The sequence below is a fragment of the Lemur catta genome, chromosome 2 (assembly GCF_020740605.2).
Source record: "Lemur catta isolate mLemCat1 chromosome 2, mLemCat1.pri, whole genome shotgun sequence".
Classification (NCBI taxonomy): Eukaryota; Metazoa; Chordata; class Mammalia; order Primates; family Lemuridae; genus Lemur; species Lemur catta.
In genome coordinates, this window is record NC_059129.1 from 34,166,022 (window position 1) to 34,183,304 (window position 17,283).

The 17,283-nt window shown below is 38.7% G+C and overlaps 1 protein-coding gene across 2 annotated transcripts in view; it reads left to right on the forward strand.

Moving 5' to 3' along the window:
* The first annotated feature begins 52 nt into the window (after positions 1 to 52).
* The window catches only part of PSPH (phosphoserine phosphatase), a 44,116-nt gene continuing 26,885 nt past the window's right edge, over positions 53 to 17,283 (forward strand). The window contains exon 1 of one of the 2 annotated variants that reach the window (XM_045543215.1): positions 53 to 68. The gene's annotated coding sequence lies outside the window, so the exon portion shown is untranslated. Of the gene's footprint in view, positions 69 to 1,755; positions 1,863 to 17,283 lie in introns of those variants that run through there. The other variant, XM_045543214.1, reaches the window with a different exon arrangement.

The window sequence follows — 17,283 nt, forward strand, 5'->3', positions numbered from 1 at the left end:
CCATTACGCACGGGAGGAGCCTGTCCCGCGGCAGTCCGGGCTGCTGGGCTCGTAGGTTGCGGAGTCGCGTACGGCTTGCGCCCCGCTTTGCTGACCCGCGACCTGAGGACGTAGGCGGGGCGGGGCGTGCGGCCTGCTCTGCGCGAGGCAGGGCCTGCCTGTCCGCCGTGTAGGCCGCTCAGCGCTGCGCGTGTCCGCGGGGCGTAGGGTGGGCTTCCTCCTTCCCCCACGCGCGCGTTTTGCTCTTAGTTGCTTTTCGTTGCTGCTTTTATCCCTTTCGCTCGAGTTTTCTAGACTATGAACTATGTGTTCGGCGGTGTACCAGGTGCTGTGGGGACATAGAATGATTCTGATAAGGACCCTTTCCTAGGATCGTGCAGTGTTTGAAGGCCTAGGGAAGGTGAGATAGAATGCAAAGGTAGAAAGTGCTGGATGCCTTTAGAAAGCTACGGGATTAATGCGATGGGAATTGAGAGGCAAGAATTAGTCCATCCATAGGGCTGAGGCTCCTGCTGAGGCCTCGGGCCATTAAGGCAGATTTGAAAACTAAAACTTGGTTGAGTCGTGTTGTCCAACCTTTGAGGGGACTGCTTTTTAAGATAAAAACTTTCCAAAGATCTCCGCAATTGTTTTCTAGTATCCAGCGTCCTGTGTATTTGAGAATCACAAAGTACCTATATGAGTAAATAATAGGACTGCTCATAAAAGACTTCTTTAGTTTTACAGACATTACATGGTGTGCATGCAGATTTATTTTAACTCCTGTTAAAAATGAGTGGGGAGACGAAATGTAACAGGTAAACAGATGCAGTTTGTGGAATTTCAGGCATCTGGTTACTGGTACAGAAGAGGAGAGTGGGAAGACTTCCACTCTTCTGAGGTACAGAATTCAAGGGGACTCCAAAACTCAGTAATCAAAATCAATATTATAATGCAGTATTTTCTTAAAAAGTAATACTAATGCAAAGAATTTATGATGAACAAATATTGGAGTTTTGAGTCACAACTAATATACCAGACATTAAGCAGATTCTCAGCAAAACAAAAGGATCCACGTGATCGTTGTAAAGGCGATCTATTTGTATTGTATCATTCTACTAGTCTCCGTTGTCACACTTTCAAGCAAATTAAAGTTTATGGTTTAATTATTTTCATTATATGATGTGAAATAGAATAACAAGGAAGTTATTCCCTCTGTGTTTCTATAGAACTGGAGAATTTCAGAATGCCTTTTGGAAAATTTCAACCAAAAAGTCTCACTACATTGTGGGAGCAGATCCATTTCAATCCATGAATGAAGAAGTTGAGGTGGCAGCAAGGTGTTTAGCCGTTTGATTCAGGAGAGAGTTAAATGAAGAGGAGCATTGTAAGGCAAGAAAATTTTGTGAGGCAAGGCAGTGTGTTAGAATTCTAGAGTCAGTTTGAGTTTGAATTCTACTTCTGCAATGTTTATTCAGTATGTGACCTTGGAGCAGTTACTTAACTTTTTTTTTTTTTTTTTTTTGAGACAGAGTCTCACTGTGTTGCCCGGGCTAGAGTGAGTGCCGTGGCATCAGCCTAGCTCACAGCAACCTCAAACTCCTGGGCTTAAGCGATCCTCCTGCCTCAGCCTCCCCAGTAGCTGGGACTACAGGCATGCGCCACCATGCCTGGCTAATTTTTTCTATATATATATTTTAGTTGACCAGATAATTTCCTTCTATTTTTAGTGGAGACGGGGTCTCATTCTTGGTGAGGCTGGTCTTGAACTCCTGACCTCGAGCAATCCACCCACCTCAGCCTCCCAGAGTGCTAGGATTACGGGCGTGAGCCACCGTGCCCGGCCTACTTTTTTGACTCAATTTCTAATCTGTAAAGTAGGGGTAAGTGACATCTTTGAGAAAATTAAATGAGATTGCCTACATAATGTGCTTTGTATTGTGCCAGATATGGAAGGTCTTCAGTAAATTGCTATACTGTGTTTATATAACGTAATGCAATTAACTATATACTTTTCATAGTACCTTCATGTGCAGTGTATCATTTGATCCTAGTAAGAATCCCTTGAGGTTGATAGGTCAGATATTATTAAACCAGTTTCACAGATGACTAAATAGAGGTTAAATGACAAAAAAAAAAAAAGCAGTGTTTCATCCTTGACTCCTCCCTTTGCCTCAGTCCCCCATATCCATATACGCCAAGTGTTTTCACTTTTACTACCTATATATTGCCTCTATCCACTCTATCCATCTTTCTCCATCCCCATTTGCACCACTGAGATCTAGGCCACTATCTTGTCTTACTTGGATAACTATCATAGTGCCCTAAATAGTTGCTCTGCATTTATTTCCCATGTTGCTTCTACAGCAATCAAAACATTATATACCACAGCTCTGCTTATAGTCAGTTATCCCCAAAATCTTAGGCTGAAATCTAAATGCCTTAATGTATATCCATAGTCAATTACATCCTGTGCCTGCCTATCCAGGCTCATAACTCTTTTCTCTCTCGTTATGCTCTGGCATTCTGAACTTCTTAGTTCTTAGAATGTCCTAGCTGCCTTACTGCAGCCTGAAACACTTTTCAAGGACCCCTTCCCTCCTACTTCCACTCTGGTCCCCCACTTTCTCTCCTCCCCTCCTCCCTCCCCGTCCCCCTCCTCATCCAGTGGGTGTAGAGATAAATATGATTCTTAATTCTCAAGAAGCATACAGACTAGTTACGGAGATAAACTTGTAAACAGGTGAATAACAGTAAAATGTAGTATGTTATATTTGTTTTCATTTATTTTTAAATTTTCTTTATTGTAGAAACAGGGTCTTGCTCTATTGCCTAGGCTGGAGTGTAGCAATTTTCCTGCCTCAGCCTCCTGAAAGCTGAGACTACAAGCATGGACTACCAGGCCCTGTTAATAAAATACATACTTACATATATATGTATATATATATATATATGTATATATATACACATATATATTTCTAGATGTCTTGCTGTGTTGCCCTGGCCTCAAGCGATCCTCCCTCTTCAGCCTCCCAAAATGCTACAATTACAGGCATGAGCCCCTGTACCTGGCCAATGTTATATTTAAGCAATGAATGAAGTACTGTGAACACAAAGCTATTAACTCTTATCTGAGCATCAGGGAAGGCTACTTGGAGGAGGTAAGTGTTGAATGAGATTTTAAGATATGTAGATATGTTGTGGGGGAAGAGGGCTTAGGAGAGTGACTCTAGACAGAGAGTAAAGGCACCTGGCATGTCCAGAGAAAGGTGGATATGTAGGATAGAGGGAAGAAGGAAGAGCTATTTGTACTTCTGTTTACTGTCTATTCATGTCTTTTGTGTGTATTTCTACTTGGATGCTTATGGTTTTGTAGGAGTGCTTATGTTTTGTGGAAATTGGCCTTTAAGACTTGTGTTGCAGTTAACTTGTCCTAGTATCATTTGTATTTTGGATTTATGTCTTTTTTCCAATTAAACATTAAAAATTTTTTTTCATGTAGTCAAATGCATCCATTTTTTTCTTTTGTGGGCATCTGGCTTTTGTGATGTATATGTATATGTACATTTTTTATATATTTAGATATCAAATATGACTGTATATATTTCAGTCTAGTGCCATATAAAATTTTTGGTCAACAAGGATCCCATGAGATTATAATATCATATTTTTGCTGTAACTTTTTTATGTTTAGGAACACATTTGCCTTTGTATTATAGTTGCCTACAGTATTCAGTACAGTAACATGCTGTACAGGTTTGTAACCTAGGAGCAATAGACCATACCGTATAGCCTAGATTTGTAGTAGCCTACACCATCTAGGTTTGTGTATGTTTGTACAATTATGAAATTGCCTAACTCATTTCTTAGAACATATCCCTGTTGTTAAGTGATGCACGATTGTGTGTATGTGCATGTATATGTGAAAAATCACGTATATATTAATAAAAAACAGGCCTTATTCATTTAGAGATTATAGAAAAATTTTCCCGTTTTATTTATTAATAATATATTTTTGAGGTTTTCCTTTTCATTTTAATCTTTGATTCATTTGAAATTTATTGTGAGATGAGAATCTGTGGTATAACAAAACTACGCATTTCATCTTTGTTCCTAGTTCCTAGCACAGAGCTCCTAAAACCAGTATGATTTCCTGAGTGATAGGAGTGTTTTTGGTTATTTATAATAAGCCCCTTTTGAATATACCCGCTTCTATGCTAATAAGGTGACTCGGGGTGGGGCCCCTAGGTAGCCTCGGGATGGAGGCCGCTCAATAAGAGGGTGAGAACTCTCAGTCCCCCAACACACACCTCCAGGTGGATACTGGGTTATAAAAGTGCTTGAACAACGAAGTTTGGAGCATTGGTGAACAAACATACTGATGTGCTGCCCTCCCCATCCCATACCTTGTCTTAGGCATCACTTCCATCTGGCTGTTCCTGAGTTATATCCTTTATAATAAACTGGTAAATGTAAGTAAAGTGATTTCCTGAGTTCTGTGAGTCATTCTTGAAAATTATCAAAACTGAGGAGGGGGTCTTGGGACCCGAGTTTGTATACAAGTGGAACAAAAGTACAGCAGCCTGGGTACCTGAGACTTGGCAACTGGTGTCTAAAGTAGGAAAGTCTTGTGGGACTGAATGAACCCTTAACCTGTGGGGTCTGACTAACTCCAGGTAGTTAGTGTCAGAATTAAATGGGTGGATACCTAGATGATGTTGGAGAATCAAAGAGTTGGTGTTTGAGAATTGGAGAATTGATTGTTAATGTTTAGGAAAAAACTCACACAGAATCCAATTTTACTTTCTTACAGAATAATTCATGTTTTCCACAATTAATATGTAATTGTTAGCATATGTTACATTCCCAGGTGTATCTGGATCTACTTTGGACTGTGTTCTCTTCCGTAGCTCTATCTACTCAAGTACCAATACCATACTGTTTTATTTACTATAGTTTTACAATATGTTTCAAAATTTGGTAGGGCTAGATCTCTTCATTAGTCTTTTTCAAAATATTTTTGCCAATTTTTACATTTGTTTTTCTTTCCAGATGAATGATAGAATTATCTAGTTTAAAAAAATTTGTTGGTATTTTTGATCACAGATTGCTTAAAAAAATACTGTAAGCTTGTATTACTTTTTTAGTAAAACACATGTTTTAATAGGTGGGATATTCCAAGTTAAAGCAGTGATAATGGAGATAGCAAAAGGCCAGAGGTGAGAAATGTTTCTGACATAAAATCGACAGAATTCCAAAACATGTGCTGCACGATTACCATTTCTAGTCTCAGAGTCTGGAAGGGTCAAGGCAATTCTAAAAATTGTGCAGGTTTGCAATAGGGGGGTGGAGTGATGGTATTGATTGTGGGTAATTAGTATTTTTGTTGTTGATCATTCACTCCCTGAGGGTGTGCTTTGTGTCAGGATACTATGATTGGGGTAAGCATATACATAGGTAAAGAGAAGGACCTTGCCTTCAGAATTCCCAGTCTGTTAAAGAGACAAACATGATATACATAGTATACACAATGTACACAAGAGTTATAATGGAGATATATTCTCAGTGCCAGACTACTAAGGAAGACTTCCTACAACAATTATTTTCATTATTTTTTTTTTATTTTCTTACTATAAAAATACCATGCTCATTTGGAAAAAGTATAGATGGTTCTGCATGGCATGCAGGCACCACCTGAAAGTGGACAGCTGTGGTACTACAACCATGTTCTGGGGTATCCCTGAAGGACAGTGCTGAAGGGAAATCCTTCCAGTGGGCAGAACTTTGAGCAGTGCACCTGGTTGTTCATTTTGCTTGGAAGGAGAAAGAGCAATTATTAATGAATAGCAGTTCATGGGCTATGGCCAGTGGTTTGGCTGGATGGTCAATGCTACGGAAAGAAAACTGGTGATGAGAAAGTCTGAGAAAGAGGTATGTGGATAGGCCTCTCTGAATGGGTGAAAAACGTGAAGCTATTTGTGTTTCATGTGCATGCTTACTAAAGAGTGACCTCAGCAGAGGATTTTAATAATCAAGTGGATAAGATGACCCATTCTGTGGATACCAGTCAGTCTCTTTTCCTAGCCATCCCTGTCATCAACCAGTGGACTCATGAAAAAAGTGGCCCATGGTGGTAGGGATGGAGGTTATGCAGGGACTCAGCAACATGGACTTCCACTCACTAAGGCCACTCTGGCTACAGCCACCACTGAGTTCCCAGTCTGCCAGCAGTAGAGAATAACCCCAAGTCCCTGATACGGCACCATTCTCCAGGATGGTCAACCAGCTACTTGGTCATAGTATGATTACATTGGACTGCTTCCATCACGGAAGGGGCAGCAGTTTGTTCTGATTGTAATAGAGGCTTACTCTGGATATGCATTTGCCTGTCCTTCTTCTTTTGACAGAAGTTTTGCTTCTGCCAAAACTACCAACCATGGATCTGCAGACTGCCTTATTCACTGTCACGGTATTGCACACAGCGTGGCTTCTGATCAAGGAACTCACTTCACAGCAAAAGAAGTGCAGAAATGGGCTAATGCTCATGGAATTCCCTGATCTTACCATGTTCCTCCCCATGCCCCGAAGCAGTTAGCTTGATAGAATAGTGGAATGGCCATTTGAAGACTGCATCATAGTGCTATCTAGGTAGCAGTAACTTGTAGGGCTGGGGAAGGGTTCTCTAGAAGGGTTTACGGTAAGTATCCTCTGAATCAGTGGCAATAGATGGTACTTTTTCTCCCATAGCCAGAAACATGGGTCCAGGAATCAAGGGGTGGAAATGGGAATGGCACCACTCACTAGTGACCTGAGTGCCCCAGTAAGAAAATGTTTGCTACCTTTCTCCATGACCTTATGCTCTGCTGACCTAGAGGTCTTAGTTCCCAAAGGGAGGAATGTTTCCACCAGCACAGGAAGTATTGATTCCACTGAACTGGAAATTAAGACTGCCGCCCAGTCACTTTGAGCCCCTCGTGCCTCTGAATCAACAGGCAAAGAAGGGAGTTACTGTGCTGGCTGGGGTGATTCATCCTGACTACCGAGGGGAAATTGGGCTGCTACTCCACAATGGAAGTAAAGAAGAGTATGTCTGGAAAACAGGAGTTCCCTTAGGGCATCCCCAAGTATTACTATGCCCTGTGATTGCAGTCAATGGAAAACTACAACTATCCAATTCAGGCAGGGCCAATAATGGCCCACACCCTTCAGGAATGAAGGTTTGGGTCACCCCATCACGTGAAGAACCACAACCAACTGAGGTGCTTGCTGAGGGCAAAGGGACTATGGACTGGGTAGTGGAAGAAGGTAGTTAGAAATACTAGCTATGACCACATAACCAGTTACAGAAATGAGGACTGTATTTGTCATAAGTCTTTCTTTCTTATTTTGTTATAAATATGTTTGTGTGTGTCTCTATGTGTGTATTAAGCAAATATCTTTGTTTTCTTCCCTCTCTTATCCCTTTATCATGAAACATAGGGTATATTGACTTTATATCATAGTATTTAAGTACTAACATTACATCATAATATTTAAGTTACAGGATATCAAGGAGAATAAACATCACCCAAATACTTTGCATCTTCTTCTGGGGAAAGAGTTAGTGTGTTTTTGGTTGTGTGTAGGATAGTTGTATCATATTAGGTGGAAGTGTGATCTTGTTATTGTCTTTATTTGGAGATGAAGTTTAAGGAGGTGTGTATGGCTGCCACGTAGACAAGGGGTGGACTTGTGATGGTTAATTTTATGTCAACTTGGCTGGGCCAAAGTGTTCAAATATTTAGCCTAACATTATTCTGGATGTCTCTGTGAAGGTGTTTTTTGGATGAGATTAACGTTTTTTTGAGACAGAGTCTCACTCTGTTGCCCAGGCTAGAATGCTGTGGCATCAGCCTAGCTCACAGCAACCTCAAACTACTGGGTTCAAGCAATCCTGCCTCAGCCTCCTGAGTAGCTGGGACTACAGGCATGCGCCACCATGCCCGGCTAATTTTTTCTATATATATTTTTAGATGTCCATATAATTTCTTCCTGTGTTTAGTAGAGATGGGGTCTTGCTCTTGCTCAGGCTGGTCTCGAACTCCTGAGCTCAAAGGATCCACCCGCCTCGGCCTCCCAGAGTGCTAGGATCGGCCGAGATTAACATTTAAATCAAGGTTGACTTTGAGAAAAGCAGATTACATTCCATGATGTGAGTGAGCCTCATCCAATCGTTGAAGGCCATAATAGAGCAAAGACTGACCACCCCCTAGCAAGAAGGAATTCTGCCAACAGGCTGCCTGTGGACTCAAACTGCAACTGTTCCCTGGGTTTCCATCCTGTTGGCTTACCCTGCTGATTTTGGACTCCAATTGTGTGAGCCAGTTCTTTAAAATAAATCGCTATCCGTACACACACATATCCTATTGTTTCTGTTTCTCTGGAGAACTCTGACTAATATGCCATTGTTAACCACTTACTATCTATGCTGCCAGGCTTTGGATTATGTGTGATATAATATTGATCTTATATACTGTACATATTGTTTTGCATTTTTGTTTAATATAAAGAACATAAAGGGTATACAATAGAGAGTGCCATTGTTAGCCCTACCTCCACCCACGCAGTTCCCACCAACCTTCGGATTACTGTTAATACTTTTGCTTCTTATGTATCTTCCCAAAGTTACCTTATGAAAATGCAAACAAATAAGAATATATATTATCTTCTCCTTTTTCCTTATTAAAAAAGATAACATACATACTCTTCTGCCCTGCTTTCTTCACTAACCAATGTATCTTGAAGATCCTTTCATGTCAGTAAAGCGAGCTTTCTCATATTTTTTACAGTGGCATAATTCATTGAATGAATGAATCATAATTTAATCAAATAGCCTCCTATTGAACCTAGTCGTTTCCAGTAGTTTGCTATTACAAGTCTCCATGTGACATTTCACATGTATGTTAGAATATCCATAGGACACATTCTAGAAGTAGGATTGGTAGGTCAGAAGTATACGTATTTGTAAGCCGGGCATGGTGGCGAGTGCCTGTAGTCCCAGCTACTCAGGAAACTGAGGTGGGAGGATCCCTTAAGGCCAAGAGTTCGAGACGGTGGTGAGCTATGATAGCACCTGTGAACAGCCAGTGCACCCCATAAGCGTGGGCAACATAATGAGACCCTGTCTCTAAAAAACACTTTTATTTCAAGTATATGCATTTGTCATTTTGATGGGTGTTACCAAATTATCTTTCTTTGGGATTTTACCATTTTTCACAGCACTTATGTGAGTTCTGATTTTCCAGTCTTGACAACATACTATGTTATTAAACTTTTGTGTTTTGTGTTTTTTGGCAGTTTCATGATGGTATCTTAGTGAAATTTCTCAAATTTGTCATTTTGAAATAATTTCAGACTTACAAAGAATTTACAAAAACAGTGCAAAGAATTCCCATACTCTTCACATGGGTAATGCTGAGCTGCTGGTTAAAGGATCTCACTTTGAGAAACACTGCTGTAACTATTATCTTCTGGTAAATTCATCTGTGGGGAAGTGTGAGATCAGCCCATTCCCGCACTTGTTTATAAGTTATTTGATCTATTTTCCTGGCTGCCCAAATGATTCTTTTCTTATTTTTAAATTCAGTAGTTTTTATTTATATATCATTACATACAGATTTTGTTCTAATGCTTTGGTTATCTTCTTTGGAAATTTCAATTATGCATGTGTTAGATCACCTTTGTTTATCTTCTATAACTATTATATTATTTTCCCTCTAATTATTTTATAGTTTGTTTTTCTCATTTTTATCCTTTATATGGTTAATGTATTTTTCAGAGTGTCCATTTTTATTTGTGTTCTTTTTAGTTTTCTCTTCATTTCTTTGATATTTTTTCCCTCTACTTCTTTCCTGGGTTTTGTCAGTTTTGTCTTTTCTTCTCCTCTTATCTTGTAATCTCTTCCCTGAATTTCTACATTTGTATTTTTGTTTGTGCTTTGTGGAGCTAATTCATTAAATTTTTAAATGTCAAGGCAGAATGTATAATCCCAGTTTCATTTGTTCTGCCGCCATCAGTTTTCTGGTGTCTGTTGTCTATTAGTAAGTTTTGCTGCTCTTTTCTACCATTTTCATAGTAATTTTGTATCAAAGGTTGTATTAGTTTACATAACAAAATGCCACAGATTGATGGCTTAAACAACAGGAATTTATTTTCTCAGTTATAGAGGTTAGAAGCCTCAGATCAAAGTGTGGGCAGGTTTGCTTTCTTCTGAGGCCTCTCTTTGGCTTGCAGGTGGCCACTTTCTCGCTCTGTCCTCGAATGATCTCTGTTCTGTGCACACACGCATTTCTGCTGTCTCTCAGTGTCCAAATTTCCTCTCCTTATATGGACTCCATTCAGATTGGATTAGGGCCTATTCTAAAGACCTCATTTTAACTTAATCACTTATTTAAAGACCTTATATCCAAATATGGTCACATTCTAAAGTACTGGAAGTTAGAACGTCAACATATGAATTTTGGAGGGACACAATTCAGCCCATAACAAAAGTGTCACTTCTTTTTTCTTTCTTTCATTTTAGAATCCATTATTGAACAAGTTGTATTTTCCTGGACCAATCATTTGCAAGGGTCTTCTGTGAAGGAGGGGCAAGAGGGGTCAGGGCAGTCTTCCAGGCTTCATAGTGCAAAGGTTTGCAGCTGCCTCTGTGGATTTTGTGCAGCCCTGCCTCCTCCTTTGGTTCTCTGTTCTAAACTGGCACTATAGGGCTTCTGCTTCCAGACCTGTGCTCCCTGGAATCATCACCAATCATTGCACGCAGGGGACACAGCCTTTGCATTTTGTGAGCTTTTCATCTACTTTCTGAGCTTTTTCATATCTGTGTTTCCCAGACATTCTTTTGGATACTCTGTACCTCCTCTTTCTACGATGGTCCCTGTAGCTCTAACCCAACGTCAGTTTTTTTTTTTTTATCCCTATTTCTGCTCTGGTTGTTCCGGACAACAAATTTTTTTTTTTTTCAGTTTGGCATGAACTACTTATCTGCAGAGAATATTTTTGCTGATGTTTTCTGGTATTTGCTGACGCTGGTTCCCTTAAACACACCAGGTGCCCCTTCCCATGAAACTTCTGCCCAATCTCAACTACTCTGGGTAGCCCTTATGTAGGTCTTGGAGTCTCCAGTGACTGTTTGTCTTCTAGTTTTGCTGAATATGGGTTTTCCAGGCTCCCCTGCCCCCCCCAATATCTCTCTATTCCTTTGCATAATTTCTAGGAGGAGGGGGAGGGGGACAATTCAGTCAGATATTACTGTAATATTTATGTATTGTGATCATATTGCTTTGTAATGTAAATTTTCATCATTTTTTCTATTATAAAAATAGCTTTATATTTCCTGTGAGGACAAAGATAGCACAATACGTGATCATATAGAAAATTCAAGAAATACTAAAGAGTACAAGGAAGAAAGTAAAAATCATTGAGAGGCAACTACCAACATTTTGGTAAAAATCATTTTAAACATCTCTCAGTCATACATCGATTTATATGAATAAGCTCATACTGTTTATGCTGTTTTGTATTCTGCATTTTTTATTCAATATGTCTAAAAGTTCTTTGTTAATAAATATAGATATACACCATCCTTTTAAATGGCTATGCTGTATTCCCATTGTACAATATGAGTATATACCATAAATTGTTTAACTTGTCATCTAATGAACATCCTAGAAGAGATGTATTCCTATATTGACTGAGCTCCTTGGGATAAATACCTCAAAGCAGAAAAGTTGCATGGATTTATATTCACACCACCAATGAGTGCCCATCAACCTTTCATCTTTGCCTATCTGAAAATATTCATATCTCCTTGTTTTTATTTGAATTTCTTTGTTAGTTTCATCAGACATTTTAATTTGTTTGTAGGCCATTAGTGAATTGTATAATCATGTCCTTTGTCCATTTTTCTACTGGAATTAGTTTTTCTTTCTTAATTGTAGGCCTGCTTTGTAATAACCTGTGCTGATCCTTGGCCTGTTTTTGTCATATCCATTCCTTGTTCTTCCCTGGCTCTACTCTGTATGGCAGGGGTGTCTGACACCTAGGAAAAACACATTTTTTCCCCTGGTTTCTATGTAAGTGGGCATCTAGCTAGATTTGGCCAAGAGGAAGCCCTGGAAAGAGGAAATGAGAAACCAGGGTATTTTTTCTTCATGCTTCAGGTGGCAATGGGTGTATCTCCTTTGTGGCTCCTGCTCCAATCGGGGAGGTCACCACAGATAATCCTGCTCCTACCAGATAATCCTGCTCCTGGTAATCCCACCTCCCCAGTGTTGATAATGGCTTCTTAGTAAATCTGTGAGCTGCTTCAACATACTGTTAGGCTTCTTAATTTTTCTACTAAATGTGTATCCATTTCTCTATATTAACTTCCCTTTGTTGTAAATACTCAAAATGGTTTTAATTTTCCTTATTGGACCCAGGCATCAGTCATAATCTTTTGTCATATATGTTGCAAATCCCTTTTCCCAGTCTGTCATTTTTTCTTCCAGTTAAATATATATTTTCTTTACATAGCTACAGAGATTCACACATATAATTTTTAACTTTATATTTAAAAACTATAACCTTGGTTTTATTATACAAGTAATACATGCTTTTCAAAAATACAGTAAGAAAGAAATAAAGACAAGCATAAAGTAAAACAAAAATGCAACAAAACCAAACCAAAATAACCCTCCATTCCAATACAGATAACCATACAGGAAAATTCCAACCATTCTTTATATACATGCATACTATATATATGTATATGTATACATACACACACACACACACTTTTTTTTTTTTTTCAGAGACTGGGTCTTGCTCTGTCAACCAGGCTGGAGTGTGGTGGCACAGTCATACCTCACTGCAGCCTACAACTCCTGGGCTCAAGCAATCCTCCTGCCTCAGCCTCCCAAGTAGCTAGGAATACAGGTGCACACCACCATACTCAGCTAGTTTTTTAAATTTTTTATAGAGATGGGGTCTTGCTGTGTTGCCCAGCCTGGTCTTGAACTCCTGGCTTCAAGTAATCCTCCTGCCTTGGCCTCCCAACGTGCTGAGATTACAAGCATGGGCCACCACTCCTGGCCATTCTTAATACTTTAATGTATATCTTTGCATATATCTATGTATGTATTTTTCCTTTTACAAAAATGGAGGTGTACTATACATAATGTCTTAGAACTTACTTTTCACTTAGTAAACATCATGAAAATCTTTATCAGTAGAGATATCTCTGTACAATCATTTTTTTATTAAAATTTTTTTCTTTTTTAATTTTTGCACAGCTTTGACTTCTATTGCATCTATACCATCATTTTTAATGAAACTATAATATTTCACTGAATATTTCATATTTACAAAATAGTGCTGTGATAAAAATTTTTGTAAATAAATATTTTTCTTTTTATATTCATAAATATGATGCTTCTCTCTATTGAGGTCTTTGAATTCTTTCATCAATGTTTTTAAATTTTTAGCCTACAGACCCAAACATATTAATATTTTATTAAATTCATATTTCCTTTTTTAAAAGCTATCATAAATGGTTTTTAAAATTTTGTTTTCAAATTGTTCATTGCTAGTATACAGAAATATAATTGATTTTTCTATGTTGATGTGTATCCGGTGACCTTGCTAAACTTATTAGTTGGAGGAGTTTTTTACATGCTGAGAGTTTTTATCATTAATGGATATTAAATTTTGTCAAATGCTTTTTTCTGCGTCAATTGATAAGATCATGTGGTATTCCCTATTGAGACTGTTGATATAGTGGATTATATTGATTGATTTTTTTAAATTTCAGAATATTACAGGGGTACAAACATTTGTGTTACATATATTGTCTTTGCACTACCTGTGTCAGAGCTACAAGTTTGCCCATCCCCCAGACAGTGCTCACTGTACCCATTAGGTGTGAATATACCCATCCCCCCTTCCCACCTGCCCAACACCCAATGAATGTTACTTCCATATGTGCACATAAGTGTTGATCAGTTAGTACCAATTTGATGGTGAGTACATGTAGTGCTTGTTTTTCCATTCTTGTGATACTTCACTTAGTAGAATGGGCTCCAGCTTCATCCAGGATAATACAAGAGGTGCTAGTTCACCATTGTTTTTTTGGCTAAGTAGTACTCCATGGTATACATATACCACATTTTATTAATCTACTCATGTATCAGTGGGCACTTGGGTTGTTTCCACATCTTTGCAATTATGAATTGTGCTGCTATAAACATTCAAATGCAGATTTCTTTATTATAGAATATCTTTTTGTTCTTTGGGTAGATGCCCAGTAGTGGGATTGCTGGATCAAATGGTAGTTCTACTTTTAGTTCTTTGAGGTATCATCATATTACTTTCCATGGAGGTTGCACTAGTTTGCAGTCCCACCAGCGGTGTATGAGTGTTCCTATCTCTCCGCATACATGCCAACATTTGTTGTTTTGGGACTTTTCGTTAAAAGCCATTCTCACTGGAGTTAAGTGATATGTCATTATGGTTTTGATTTACATTACTGTGATGACTAGAGATGTTGAGCATTTTTTCATATGTTTCTTGGCCATAAGTTTATCTTTTGAAATGTTTCTGTTCATGTCCTTTGTCCAGTTTGGGGGGTTGTTTGATTTTTTCTTGCTGATTTTCCTGAGGTCTCTATAGAATCTAGTTATTAGCCCCTTGTTGGATATAGCATGCAAATATTTTCTTCCATTCTGTAGGTTGTGTATTTGCTCTAGTGATCGTTTCTTTGTGCAGAAGCTTTTTTAATTTGATCAAGTCCCATTTATTTTTGTTGTTGCTGTGATTGTTTTAAGGATCTTCTTCATAAATTCTTTCCCTAGGCCAATGTCTATAAGAGTTTTTCCAACATATTCTTCTAGGATTCTTATGGTTTCATGCCTTAGATTTAAGTCTGTTCTCCATTGCTGAGTTGATTTTTGTGAGAGATGAGAGGATCCTGTTTCAGTCTTCTACCTGTGGCTATCCAGTATTCCCAGTGCCTTTTTTTTTTTTTTTGTGACAGAGTCTCACTCCGTTGCCCAGCTAGAGTACCATAGCATCAGCCTAGCTCACAGCAACCTCAAGCTCCTGGGCTCAAGCCATACTTTTGTCTCAGTCCTGCCGAGTGGCTGAGACTACAGGCATGTGCCACCACACTTGGCTAATTTTTTCTATTTTTAGTAGAGATGGGGTCTTGCTCTTGCTCAGGCTGGTCTCAAACTCCTGAGCTCAAGCAATCCTCCCGCCTTGGCCTCCCAGAGGGCTAGGATTACAGGCATGAGCCACCATGCCCAGCCAGCACCATTTATTGAATAGGGATTCTTTTCTCCAGTGTACGTTTTTGTTTGCTTTGTCAAAGATCAAATGGCTATATGAGGATGGTTTTATATCTGGGTTCTTAGTCCTGTTCCATTGGCCTATGTCTCTGTTCTTATGCCAGTACCATGATGTTTTGGTTACTATAGCCTTGTAGTATAGCTTAAAGTATGGTAAATTGATTGATGCCTCCCAGTTTGTTTTTTTGATTAAGTTACTTTGGCTCTACAGGGTCTTCTCTGGTTCCATACAAAGCATAGAATTATTTTTTCTAAATCTACAAAAAATAGTGTTGGTATTTTAATAGGGATTGCATTGAATGTTTAGATCACTTTGGGTATTTTACAATTTGATATTTTAGGCCAGGTGCGGTGGCTCACGCCTGTAATCCTAGCACTCTGGGAGGCCGAGGTGGGCAGATCATTTGAGCTCAGGAGTTCGAGACCAGCCTGAGCGAGAGCGAGACCCCATCTCTACTAAAAATAGAAAGAAATTAGCTGGACAACTAAAAATATATAGAAAAAATTAGCTGGGCATGGTGGTGCATGCCTATAGTCCCAAATACTCGGGAGGCTGAGGCAGTAGGATCGCTTGAGCCCAGGAGTTTGAGGTTGCTGTGAGCTTGACGCCACAGCACTCTAGCCCAGGCAACAAAGTGAGACTCTGTCTCAAAAAACAAAACAAAAATTTGATATTTTAAAAATGTTGATTCTGCTGATCTATGAGCATGGTATGGTTTTCCATTGGTTTAGGTCCTCTGCTATTTCCTTCTTCAGTGTTTTGTACTTCTCCCTGTAGAGGTCCTTCACCTCCTTGGTTAAATATATTCCTAGGTGTTTTATTTTATTTGTTGCTATTGTGAAAGGCATTGAGTCTTTGATTTATTTCTCAGTTTGACTATTGCTGGTGTATATGAATGCTACTGATTTGTGTACATTGATTTTGTAACCCGAGACTTTGCTGAACTTATGTATTAATTCCAGAAGTCTCTTGGCAGAATCTTTGGGGTTTTCTAGATATAAGATCATAGCATCTGCAAAGAGTGATAGTTTGACCTCTCCTGCCCTCATTTGGATGCCCTCGATTTTCTTCACTTGTCTCATTGCTCTGGCTAGGATTTCTAACACTATGTTGAAGATAAGTGGTGATAGAGGGCAACCTTGTTGGGTACCAGTTCTCAGTGGGAATGCTTTCAATTTTTCCCTGTTTAGTATGATGTTGACTGTTGGTTTCTCATATATGGCTTTTATCATTTTGAGGTAAGTCCTGCCTATGCCTATTTTGCTAAGCATTTTTACCATAAAACGGTGCTGAATTTTGTCAGATGCTTTTTCTGCATCTGTTGAGAGGATCATATGGTCTTTGTTTTTACTTATATTTATATGGTGAATTACATTTATAGATTTGTGTATGTTGAACCATCCCTGCATCTCTGGGATGAAGCCCATTTGGACGTGATACATTATTTTTTTTTCGAATTCAATTTACTAGGATTTTATTAAGAATTTTTCATCTATATTCATAAGTGATGTTGGTGTGTAGTTTTCTTTTTTTGCTGAGTCCTTTCCTGGCTTTGGTAACAGAGTGATGTTGGGTTTGTAAAATGTGTTGGGGAGGACTCCTTTTTTTCAATGTTGTGGAATAATTTCTGCAGGATAGGCACAAGTTTTTTTTGTAAGTCTGGTAGAATTTGGGTGTGAAATCATCTGGTCCAGGACTTTTCTTTTGAGGAAAGCTTTTTAGTACTGCTTCAATTTCGGTACTTTATATTGGTCTGTTCAGGAATTCTGTATCTTCCTGATTAAGCCTAAGGAATCTGTGTTATTTCTAAGAATTTGTCCATTTCCTCCAAGTTTTTAAGTTCATATGCATAGAGATTTTTTATAGTATTCAGAGATGATATATTGTATTTCTGTGGTATCAGTTGTAATTTCTCCTTTTTTATTCCTAATTCAGCTT